The sequence below is a fragment of the Carex rostrata genome, chromosome 19 (genome assembly GCF_964058835.1).
Source record: "Carex rostrata chromosome 19, lpCarRost1.2, whole genome shotgun sequence".
In the NCBI taxonomy this organism is placed as follows: Eukaryota; Viridiplantae; Streptophyta; class Magnoliopsida; order Poales; family Cyperaceae; genus Carex; species Carex rostrata.
Window position 1 is genome coordinate 5,880,567 of NC_135936.1, and position 13,009 is coordinate 5,893,575.

Consider the following 13,009-nt stretch of genomic DNA (forward strand, 5'->3'; position numbering starts at 1 on the left):
AATTTCTCTCTGATCATCTGAATGTTGAATTTTTTTTTTTAGGAAATATATCATGCTCCTCTGTATGAAATCATTGGGTCTCGAAATCATCAATCTAGCTTCCCCAATTTTGGTAAATAATAAAATCATTCTCCAAATCCCTGCCACGTGACAACTCCTCTCTCTTTCTTGTTTCACTGTTTTTATTTTCCTTTCAGGAAACTGACGGTAGTACCAGAATATTTCATTTACTTTTAGAAACAGTTTACAAAACAGTCCAAAAAAAACAAATTATAACCTATGTACCAAAAGATAGTGTTGCAAGGAAAAGCAAAACGAATTAAATTATTATTATTATTATTATTATTATTATTATTATTATTATTATTATTATTATTATTATTATTATTATTATTATTATTATTATTTCTGAATTATTGTACTTGTATTTCTTTTGTACGTACGCATCTATGACATGAAATTATTTGACTTAATTTCACAAAGTAAAGTTAAAAATAACTTGTTGATCAAGATTTATATTATATGTGTGCTTTTTACTCTTTTGTGTTATTTTTCAGAACTGTTACACATTAACTAAGAATTAAAATTTTCAGTCCCTTTTTTGGTTATAGTGTACTTTTAATTTTGCTTACATTGTATTGTGCTAGCTAGTGGATTATTAGATGGCACGTGTTATGTATAATTAATAAGCAGTTTTTTTTTTGTCCTTTCAATGATCACGGACTCACGGTTCAACAAATAAATTCAGGTTGTAGAACCAATAAATTAATTATGCAATTATTCCCTGGAAATGAAAAAGATTATAAGTTTCAGATGTCAACTCAATTGTTCAGGGTATACGTACCTTACAATACTACAAATAGCTAGTCAGCAAAAAAATGACGAGCTGTACAGTAAGTATACTATACATTTAAAGATACAAGTAGCATTACCTGATGTACTGTACCTAATTGAATATATACATATGCATTGAGAGAGAGAGAGAGAGATGAAGGGACGTACGTATTGCTCGTATCGTTAATTATTGAAGTAGGGGTGCAAACGGATCAGATATGAATCGGATAGTGGTAAACTATATCTGTATTCGCTTTTATTTTTTGCATACAGATACGGATACTTATGGATACGGATCGGATATCGGATATCCGTAGATATATACATAAATATTTTCATACTATATATTAAATTATATGGTATATATCTGCTATTCGGATACGGATAATTAAAATTCAAAACCATATCTATATCCGCATCCGCATGGATATTCAGATATCATATATTCATATCAAATTTTTGGATACGAATTCAGATACGGTCGGATATTATCCGATCCGTTTGCACCCCTACCTTGAAGGCTGATATATAATTTAAAATAGTCTTTATTCAAGGCAAGACTGACAAGTACAGAACATTTGTTGTGGGGAGTAGGCCACTTTGTCCCCATATCCCTAGCATAGATTGCTTGGGGTCGCCTTTATTAATTCTATCAATCCATGAAAAAATCAAGGCTGGACACTTTACGGATCCGACACGTCGTGGCAGCAACTTTCATCTCATTCAATTCATCATTTAAACTGTTCTCTTTCCTCGCATTCAATTTATCATTTAAACCCTTCTCTTTCCTCTCATTCAATTCATCATTTAACTGCTCTATCTCACACTAGATCTCTCTCTCTCTCTAATTTAAAGCTGTAAAGATGCTGTGAGGTGCCTCTTCAGTTGCATGTTCCTGTTTCGCCTAAAACAAAAATGATACATATTTAATTCATGCATGTTTTTTAATTTTCTTATGGCAGCAGCTTTTCCCTTCTACGTTCAGCTTTTCACTTTGCATGCTTTTTATTATTTTCAAAGAACTTTTCAGGGAATATATGGATTTGTTAAAACAGTAGCAAAATTCGTACATACTGTTATCCTTTGCCATTTTTGGCATTTAAGAAGACCACGATACCCTGGCTGTAAATCCTCTCTAGCTATCAAGCATATCATACCTCTTTCGTGGTGCCAATCAATGTCACTGTGTACTCAATTAATGAAATTTCTACAAGACATATTGAGAGAGGAGAGAGAGAGTGAGAGAGAGACGGAAGGAGGGAGAAATCAATAAGCAACTAATTAATACATGCACAGGCCCACGAAATTTTGGTTCCTATTTGTATAGTGAGGCCTTGAAGTAAGCTACTATTCGCTAGGTATTTATGTTGTCCAGCATATATGATCAGCTTTGTAATAATTAATGCTGATATATAAAGGGTGTAAGAGCTCTAATTTTCAAGCATTAACCTAAGCACAACTGTGCTAGAACTATAGAAACATGTAAAAATGTAGATCTTTTGAAAAAGAAAAAATTAGTATCCTATGCAAATACTTATAAACAATTTGCAATTTAATTCCAATGAATACCCATATATAATTTTCTATGTTACCAGCTGAAGGCAAAGCGTTGAGGCAAAGGTGAACACATTAAAACATAGAATAGTTATAGAAAATTATTTATCAAATAAATTTTGCCTTTTCCTTCTGTAACGCTGACGGTAGATGAAATGAAGATCTAGAGTACAAAAGCACCACTTTTTTATTTATCATTGGTTTACATTTTAATTATGACATATTTTAACTTAGCACAATATTTAGTTAATTTTTTTTCTTTTATTATGATTTATATCACACATTTTTATAGACTTGTTAGTTTTAATTAGTTCTGTTATGGAGAATTAAGTATACCTCAGAGGCTGGATCTAATTAAATACCACACCGAGTGATTATCATCCATATATGCATGTTTTCACAATGATATTGTTGGATCATTTGAGAGATTACTTATGGTTAGGAGATCTAGACGTCTCAACATGCACTACTGCGTGCACATTAATACTATTAATCATATTTCTACGTTTTTAGCCTAAACTCAGTATTCAAATTTATCCATGCATTGGTTGTCTATATGTTTGTCTATTCACATTAATTAGAATTTGATACTTATTTACTAATGGTCTGTATTAATTTAATTCTTTCAGAAATTTGCATAATACATTCAAATTGCTTATTTGATCCTGGGAGGTCATTATTGATGTGTATATCTTACATACTATTGTTTAAATTACATATATAATGATATACTTTTTGTATACATGCTTCAAAACCGTGCATACGTAATGGAACGTGTCATTCTCCTGCCTGGAACCCTAGTTTACAGGCTTGTCAAGGGTTGGAGCTAAACACCCCATATTTTGGAAATTAGAAAAAGCCCATCAGTTGTATTTTTATAAATTGTAGCCATTATTTTCTTATTGATGCATTTGATTATTTTCTTGTAACAGCCACTGTGAAGTTTTTCAAAAGGATGCATTTGATTGATATATTGAGAAAGTTTTAGGAGTTTACCCGAACAAAAAATATCTTGTTAATGCTTGTTATAGATAGTTTGCTCTAGTATGATGGGTTAAGCCAGTGAGGATTGTGTTCATTTTTTTTTTTCTCTTTTTTGTGATGTAATTTTTCTCTCTAGGAGGTTTTTTATGTTGAAGAGGTTAATTAATTAATACCTTATACCCTCCCTTACTTGCAAGGGTACCTTGATATCTCTAATTAAGAAAGTGATTCGGTGCCTAAGCCTACATGCTTGGTTACCAGGGCGAATCCACATTCAATGAATGAGGTCAATTGACTTCATTCATTTTCAAATTTTTTGTATTTATACTCTATTTTTAATATAGTTTAAACTAAAATATTATGAATAGTGTGAAATTGATTTTCATTTGTAATAAAAAAAATTTATATACTTGACTGTCATTCACGTTTGACCTCCATAGTTAATTAGTTATAAACAAGGATTCTGTCGAGTTATAGATTGTAGAATTTTTCTTAGTAAAAGTAAGTAGTAGAATAATCAAATTACTGTGCATGTACTATTTGAGAACTGTACAATATCAGTTAATTCGAGTTTGCCAGCCTCAGTACTGTATATCTGTATCAACTCTAACTGCCAATCATTGCATGTTGATAGAATTTTGAATTTATAATATAAAATAGCAAAGGAAGTCACATCATTATATTCTAATATAAAAATGTTTCCTCCCCAGTAAATTTTTTATCCCGATGACTGGCCTACCTCGAATTAGGGATTTAATAATCATAGTTTCTGCTGAGAATTAATGTCATAAAAACAGTCTAGGACTAATAATGCCACAGTATTATGTTTGGCGAAATTAGATTGTGGGTCATATTGTACCATAGGAAATTGAAATATATATAGCAATCAAACACCGTTTTTTTTTATTAAGTGATGCCCAATGTGTTTACTCCCCATTTCCCTTATTGTCTCATTATTCGAGAAAAAAATTTGGTCATAATTAGAGAAAATTATGGCAATATTTTTTATATAATACTTAGAACTTTTATTGGCAAAATGAACTATATCTAATATGACAGTAGTTTTAAAAATAATAAATAATTATTGTTGTATCCTTTGTCACATTAATTAATTATGTGCATGTGGTACAATATAAAAATCACTTCACCGATCAAAATCCAATGATCTAAACCAATTTTTTTTCAAAGTTATTGGAATGTTAATTGGTGGCCATTTTTTTCAAAATTAACGGAGAAGATTAATAAGTGATATTGGATGCTATAACATAACTTATTTTGGTGAATGTTTGACAAATCAACGCGGCATGCATGCATATAAATTTTTCTTATGGCCGATTGCAAAAAATATGTAATCTAATGGACATTCAACAAATTATACACATTGTGGAGGCTCAAGAGATATTTGTTTCTCTGTCCTTTTTTTCTTTTAGGAGACAACTAATTACAAATCCCATGTGAAAAGTGAGACAAAAGGAGAAACATTATTATTTTATATCTGCCAACACCCATGCTTATTTTACAATATTAATTAGTAAGTTGCAATATAATGTACATGGAACTGTGTTATGTGTTCTCGATCATTTCTTACTGGCAACTTACCTAGCTCAGTGGCTCTAGCTAGTTAGCTGAGAAAACATTATTGACATATAAGTTATTAAATATGTAATAAATAGGCCTTGGCAGCATTAAAATCAGCACTGCCAGAAAATTATCACACGATGTAGGCTGTGAAATGTAAGTGCCACAGTCCATTAAATACGAGCATGCAACGGCGATATCACCCCAATCGGCCATGCACTCATGGACTTATTAAATAACATGATTAATACAATTAACCTTTTGTCCAAAGGGTTTTGGACAGAATCTCATTCAAAGCCAGGCCTTAATCGTTTGATTTGCTTTAAGATTCGTACCAATATATTTAAAACTTAATAACTTTAAATGGCTCTGTAAATCTAAACCATCCATTTAAATTTTAATACAGATCGGACGGTTTACAACTGACTTTGAATGAAATTTTGTCCAAAGCTCTTTGAACAAAAACTCCACCCCTCCATAAATAACTTACACCAATCCAACTATTCTTGGCGGTATCCGTATAGCTACTGCTAAGCTGCAGTCAAACTAACTTGACACATTATGTTGTACCTGAATATATAAATTAACCTCAGCTTTGCACAAGTTTACATATGTCTATTCTTTGTATATAACTTTAAATCTTGTCGCTCCAAACTTAGCCTGATATTACAATTATCTTTCTTATTTCTATCATATTAAATCAGATGAAGTTTGAATTATTGGTTCGGAATTTTCTTAATAAGATGTCCAAAGTATCACTCAGGTTCTAGATCGGGTGGTTTCACATGCAGAATGCTCGGTTGATCCGACTGAGTCAGTGCCCAACTCATATAAAGTTTGATTGGGTTAATAAAAAATTTGACAGAGACCAACCAATATATGAAAATAAAATTCAGAATTTTATTTGAGAAAATTAAGGTGAATGATGGGAAAAATTTTTCATAATATTTTGAACTTTTAAATATTTCAAATACTTTAAAAAAAAATACAACTGATCAGTGGACAGTTATTGTTAGCTAGGCTACAAAAAAATGTATGTATCATTAGCAGCAAACAATATACAATCAGATTAATTTCCACAACATTTGACATTCAAATATTCATATTCTATTGATGTATTCGGCAAAATCCTCTTGTTTATGCGGCCGGGGCAAGAGACTTAGCTGGTTATTTAATTCCTCGAATATATGATAACGTAAGTACAAAATAAACACAAATATCGCACCTCTAATGAAGTGTTAGAACTTAGAAAGGTACTAACTTAATTGTAGCAAATTATTGTATTACTTTGGAAATATGCATGTTATTAGTGTTTTTTTTTATATATAGATAGGGTACAGAATTTGCTCCAGATACATCATCAATCCTCCGAGTTATGGACTAGCTTTGATATTAGGATACGTTTGGATGAAAGTTATCACAAGCTAGAATAGTGAAATTTAAGAATAGCAAATGAGAATAGGAAAAAATAGTGATTTTCATATTAGTATAAAAATAGTGCTATTCGGATTAGTAAAAATGTTGTTTGAATTGTACATTTGAAATAGTGAATACCTATAACCGATAAAGAATAGTGTTAACATGGTACTAATTAAGAGGAAAGATAAGCAAGTGAGGTCTCAAATGAATTGTCATGACGTCACTACTACAGAATAAGTGATTGTACACGGACATAAACATGGGAGCTACACGGATTTCTTGCCGTGTGGAATGCGAGGGTGTAGAAATTCCTGAATATTTACACACGGATATTTATCCGTGTGCGATTATCGAGAGCTACACGTATTATTACATAAATAATCGTGTACAAACACTTGCCAGCATCGCTCTTAAAATAACCGAGCTACTCGGATTATTACATAAACAGCCGTGTACGATTACTCTTTCTACACGGACATTTAGCTAAATGTCTGTGTAGCTCTCTTATTATTAATTTTTTTTTATGTTTAAATACCTTTCTACACGGACTTTAGTTAAATGTCTGTGTAGAATTATTTTTTTTTCCAACTTTTTTTTAATGTTTAAATACCTTTCTACACGGACTTTAGTTAAATGTCCGTGTAGAATTGTTTTTTTTTCATTTTTTTTGTGTGACTAGCCTCCGATTTTGCTAGCCATTTAAAATTAGATTTTCAAAACAGAGAAACATTAAACAGAGGCCTTTTAAACCCAGAATTCAAAAACTATACAACAGTATAAATAATTCATGTACACTAAATTATACAAAATTATACAAATCCATATTGAGCATTACAAAATTTAAATTGAAACTACCTTGCCCACATACATCTGACATCGTTGATCTGCTCCTTGGTATAACACTTTTGCTTTGTTCCATACTACAATTATAATTTGGTATTAGTTAGTAACAAGAAAAGGTAGAAGATTACAATTCATGCAACATATATATATACAAAGCATTTTGTGCATACAATCCCATGTGATAAAACATAACATATACTTTTCATGATCCAATACAATGTTTGTATAAAAGTTATATCCTTACCACTTAGTAACCACATGATCAAGCTTTGGCAAAATGCTTGGTTATAAAAAAAAAATATAGATCCACATGATCTAGTTTGGACCGAAATTTCATACAAACTAAGGCGTATTAGATCCAACATATCAAAAAAAAATATACATGTGATCCATGACATGATGTCTCTTGGTTAAAGATCTCCAACATATTGCATCTCCAAATAACATTCATCAACATATATGTGTATACATAATAGAGAATAAAAATTCTCAATTAAAATTTTCGTCCAAAATTATAAGAAAATATTTATACATAAAACTAATTGAATCTGTATAGCTTTTATACGAACCACTGAAAATTAATTTCATAAAAAAAAATATTGCATATTATATGAATTTACGATTGCTTTGATATCAAATGATAGTCTTAATAATTCATGACGTGTTTTGTAGTTAAAAAATACAAGCAATCCAGAATTTGTAAATCTAAAATAAAATAGCAAAGTAATTTAAATCTTACAGTTTTGAAGTGCAAACATCTTTAGGCGGAAGCGTTAGTACTGATCTTCAACGGTTTTCCTGATGATGGAGACCTTAGACGTTTTTTACTTCTCACTTTCAAAGATCTCAGATCTGGTCTCCTTATGCGTAGAAATCAGACCAACATTCAATACACAAAGAGATAGTATTAATTGATCAAAACGGCGCTAGAAGGAGAAGGCCTTTTATATAACCAAAACCCTAAAATAACATTTCTACACTGCTCTTTATTAAACGTCTGTGTAGATCTCTCAAGGCTTTCTACACTGTTATTTAAACATAAAACCATGTACAATTTCTACCTTTCTACACGGCTCTTTATATAAAGGTCCGTGTAGCTCTCTCAAGACTTTCTACACTATTATTTAAACAATAATCCGTGTACAATTCCTAATAAACGTCCGTGTAGCTCTCTCAAGGCTTTCTACATTGATTCTTTAATAAATATCCGTGTAGAGAACCCACAGATATTTTGGGCTTCCAAAAAATTACAAATTCTACATGGTTTTTATATAAAATTGTCAAATCCGTGTACAATGTGCAGTGTACAATGACCATCTTTCTAGTAGTGCGTGGAGATACAGAAGTGGTGTCAATTTTATAATTTCGGGACTGTGTTAGAGAAGCAAGTATTTTTTTTTCTCTTCACATTTTTGAATAGTAGTTATTCCAACATTTACAAGGAATAGATAATAGCAGCTATTATAACTATGCAAATAACAAAAATGTTGTTTGAATGCACATTGCTATTTCGAACAGCCCCTATTCTAGAATAGCCCTCTATTTTAGCTATTCTCATTTCATCCAAGCATACCGAGCTTGATCTGCAATTTATTTTTAAAGTTTTTATCTTGTAAATTTTTTTTATATTGCACTGCAAAATAAATTAATGAACCATGAAAGCATAAACAAAATCAAAGCACTATGAGAAAAACAATACTGTAAATTAATTTTAAAATACCACAAAACAATAATAATAAAGTTCATTGTGATGTAAATGTTTCAAGATTTCATTCTTTGAAAAATTCCCTATATATTTTAGTACAAATGACAGGGCAGCGGTCATTTTGGTTGTACATGCACAGGTTGGTAACAAAGCAGCTTTGCTCATTCATGAATTTTGACGAGTTTACTTACTGATTTCGTTTGTAATTTGGTGACGATTGATGTAATTAAAATTGTTTAAAATAAAACTAATAATCATTAGAAATTTACAATGAGGTAGTTCTTTAATTAGTATTTCTCAGACTCATAATTGCCTAGTTATATATTATAGGTGCAATTTGGCCCCTGATTGGTGGTGTTCCCCCATAAATGTTTTCAGTCAGTACACGCTGGTTGCAAACTGATTTCGTCAAAAAATATCAGATTTGCTCCATTTTGGATCAATTGTCTCCTGGATTCACATCTATGCAATGCTTGTAGACTCAGCATTTACATGTAATGTTGCTTGAAATTATTTCTGTTGATTCACTGGAAAAATAGAAAAAAAATTTAAAAACGGTTTTAAGATGTGCTCAGAGTTCTAGAATATTCAAACGAATTTGTATATGATTATCTTTATTAATTAGTAATAATATGCTGTACATATCGTATGTTTACGTAGTTCATTTATATATAAAGAGGATAACAGTAATATCACGCTGCTCGTGACACAAGATATATAACTCATCATGATCAATAAAAAATGGCGCATAAGGCCATGATGGATACGCGCTGTGATCAGACATGCATCACAAAATGTATATATAATATCGAGCTATATTGACGCTAAATGTATGCAAAGTCCCCATTCAAATTAAAGATAGTTAGTCACGCATGTCATAATTATACCCAATATTTATTGCACCAATTAATGGCTCTCCAGTATGTTTTTCAACAATTGTTTCTTCTAGCATTATCTGGCTTCCATATATTAATTTCCTGCCTCTCCACTCTATCGAAATCTCTCACAGCCAATCGCAGAATCGCTAGCACGTCCTCTCTATAAGATTGTACCTTTGTCATAGCTTCAGTCCATTTTCATCCTTTCCAAAAAAAAGAAAAATAAACCATTGCTGACTGAGTTTGTTAACCCTAGCTTAAATACAACCATAAATATCGTGAGGGACAAAGGGCATAGTCATAATGGGAGATATCCTTGCAGATCTGTTCTGTGAATCGGAGTTTGGTTCCACTCCTGAAGAAATGTTGAAAATACTGGAAACCCTAGAAGTAGGATCACTGAAAGGCCATGCCTTCTGCGAAACCAACAAATCTACCCACGTGATTTGTCAAAAGGATGGTTGTGAAACCATCACAGGGAATGAAGAGGTATCTGAGGTTGGAAAAAAGAGAAAAAGATCAGCTTCGTTAGATTCACCGGGTGCTCAACTTTCGCCCACCAAGATATCACATATCACAGTGGAGCGTAACAGAAGGAAGCAAATGAACGAGCACCTCACGATAGTACGCTCCTTGATGCCATGCTTTTATGTCAAAAGGGTAAGGAAAACAATTTAGTTCAACGAATAAGCTTATAGGAGGGTTATTTTAGCTCGTATTTAATACTTTAGACATCTTCACTCAATTTGCAGTGCTATAGTCAAATTTATTTTGTGTAATCACTTATGAGCTCGTATTTAAACTATTTCTAACTCATACGGTTGTACTAGGGAGATCAAGCATCCATAATTGGTGGAGTTGTGGATTACATCAAGGAGCTACAACAACTGCTTCAATCACTTGACGCCAAGAAACAGAGGAAAGTATATAGTGATGTACTTAGCCCAAGACCTACAATAAGTCCTCGTTTACCGTTGAGCCCGAAGTCGCATCCCATAAGTCCAAGATTAGGGTTTCCTACAAGCCCTAGAACACCTCAACCAAGAAGCCCCTATAAACCACGATTACCACAAATTTATGTTCCCAAGACAATGACGGTACCAACAAATGAATTATCTTTCTCTCCAGAGAACACTATCCATAGTGTATGTATCGAGTTTGGAGCTGTGACTTCCAGAGCACCAGCCATACCGGAGGTGAAGGTTGAGTTCGCTGGCCCCAATCTTCTTCTGAAAACAGTCTCACAGCGTATACCTGGACAACCGCTTAAGATAATTGCAGCTCTCCAGAGACTCTCACTTGAGGTACTGCATGCCAATATCAGCACTGTCGAGGACACCATGCTCAACTCCTTCACTATCAAGGTATAATAAAATTAACCTTAGATATAAAAATAAAATAACCTTCAACAATTGTCTAGACTTTTGTTTATCTTAGTTCTTAGTGAATTAATGTTAAGAATGCCAAAAAAAGAGCATTTTTGAAGTTTGACTTCAACTAAATAAAAAAATAACTGCATGAAACCATAAGCTGTTTTTGAAAATTTCTTTATATTAAAGTCCAGCTAACTCCGACATTTATTATTCATGACAAATTAACCTTAATGAGAATTATGTTGCTTAAATGAACGTCATTTAAATCTTTGTTTGTTCTGTTTGTTCATCTCGATCTTGCTAGGACTAGGAAATGCAGAAGCATTCCTGGTTCATCAAGATTTGCACCACTAAAAGAGACAACATGCTTAAATTTGAAACACCTCTATAGAAGCAATAAATTGACTTACATCAGATATCAAATTAATGTATGGTGTACGCTTCCATTTGGTAGTACCATCCTTTGTCCAAATATCTTCAATGTCAATTTCATGTATAATATAAACCGTACATGGTTCAATTTGTAGTACTATTGCTGTGTCTCTGACTAGAACTGAAATTTTTATTATACAGCATAAGAAATCTGCTGCGATTCCCATTGAATAACAGGGTCCTGTTATTCTGATCTCAACCATTCAAAGTTCTCCATGCGTGAATCTCAATGAAGAAACTTTTTCATACACGAATCTCAACGAAGTTGAATGGTTGGGATTGGAATAACAGGATCCTGTTATTCCATTGGAATCACAGCAGATTTATTTCCAGCTAGGTGTGCCGCTCGATCATAAAATATAAGCAGCATAAGTTTGCAGTTAAAATTCTGGGATCCAACTACATGAGTAATAAAAAAAAAAACAAAAACTATGTTGCTAAGTTTTCAAGTCAAACAAAAACTATGTTGCCAAATTTTCAAGTCTTTAATGCAGAACCAAAGCCCACAAATATGTGATTGCCTGCTGCATGTGATAACACAAGTCCCTATTTCATTTTGTAGTATAGAACTATTCTAAAAGAGAAATTAAAAAAAAAAAATGGTGTCTAATTTTATTGGACTTCAGTTTTCGTCCCATTCCATGCCCCAGGAATGGAAGTATCTAATTTTATCTGTAGAATAACACATGCTTTTTTCCATAAAATTAATTAGTAATGTATATATGTGCAAGAGTTAACCGAGCAATCCTACAAAATAATTAATATCACAACTATACAACTAAAAAAATTATATATATGTTTGGAATACTATATTTTGATGTATTTAACTTGGTACAGATCGGAATTGAGTGCGAGCTAAGTGCAGAAGAACTTGTGCAAGAAATTCAACAGACCTTCTCCTTATGCAACCTGTAGCAGTACGTGTTTCCTCAAACACTGACACTGGAGTTTCCGCCTTCACTTGGTTGGTTGTCACCTCTGTGTCATGCTTTGGCTAAAAGAAGGTATCCGTTAGCGTCACTTAATATTACACTTTGACTAGGGTAGTCAATTGTGTAGTTCAATTTAACTTAGACTAGTTGTGGTTATATATATATGCTATTGTATTTTATCTTGTATTATTAGAGTACTGCAATGCATGTTTCTCAAATTTATTTATTTAAGTAGTAACTTGGCGCATCTGGTACAAATTAAGAAGCCACATTAGCATATAGAGCTAGCTCGCCATGTTAGTTCAGGGATTGAAAAATCGAAGGTGACAGCGACTTGTCGCCAGCTAGCTAGTGCTTTGTATGGGCATCTTATTACTATCATGTTCGTCTTTTAAGCATGGTCATCTCTAGCTAGGGAACTCATTAGTACATTAGTTTAGAATTTAGTCTTTTAAGCATATGTATAGTGTTGCACTT

General features: G+C 32.3%; 1 pseudogene; it reads left to right on the top strand.

The window, feature by feature from the left end:
* The first annotated feature begins 10,098 nt into the window (after positions 1-10,098).
* LOC144571975 (transcription factor MUTE pseudogene) lies at positions 10,099-12,515 on the top strand (annotated as a pseudogene).
* Positions 12,516-13,009: the final 494 nt, after the last annotated feature.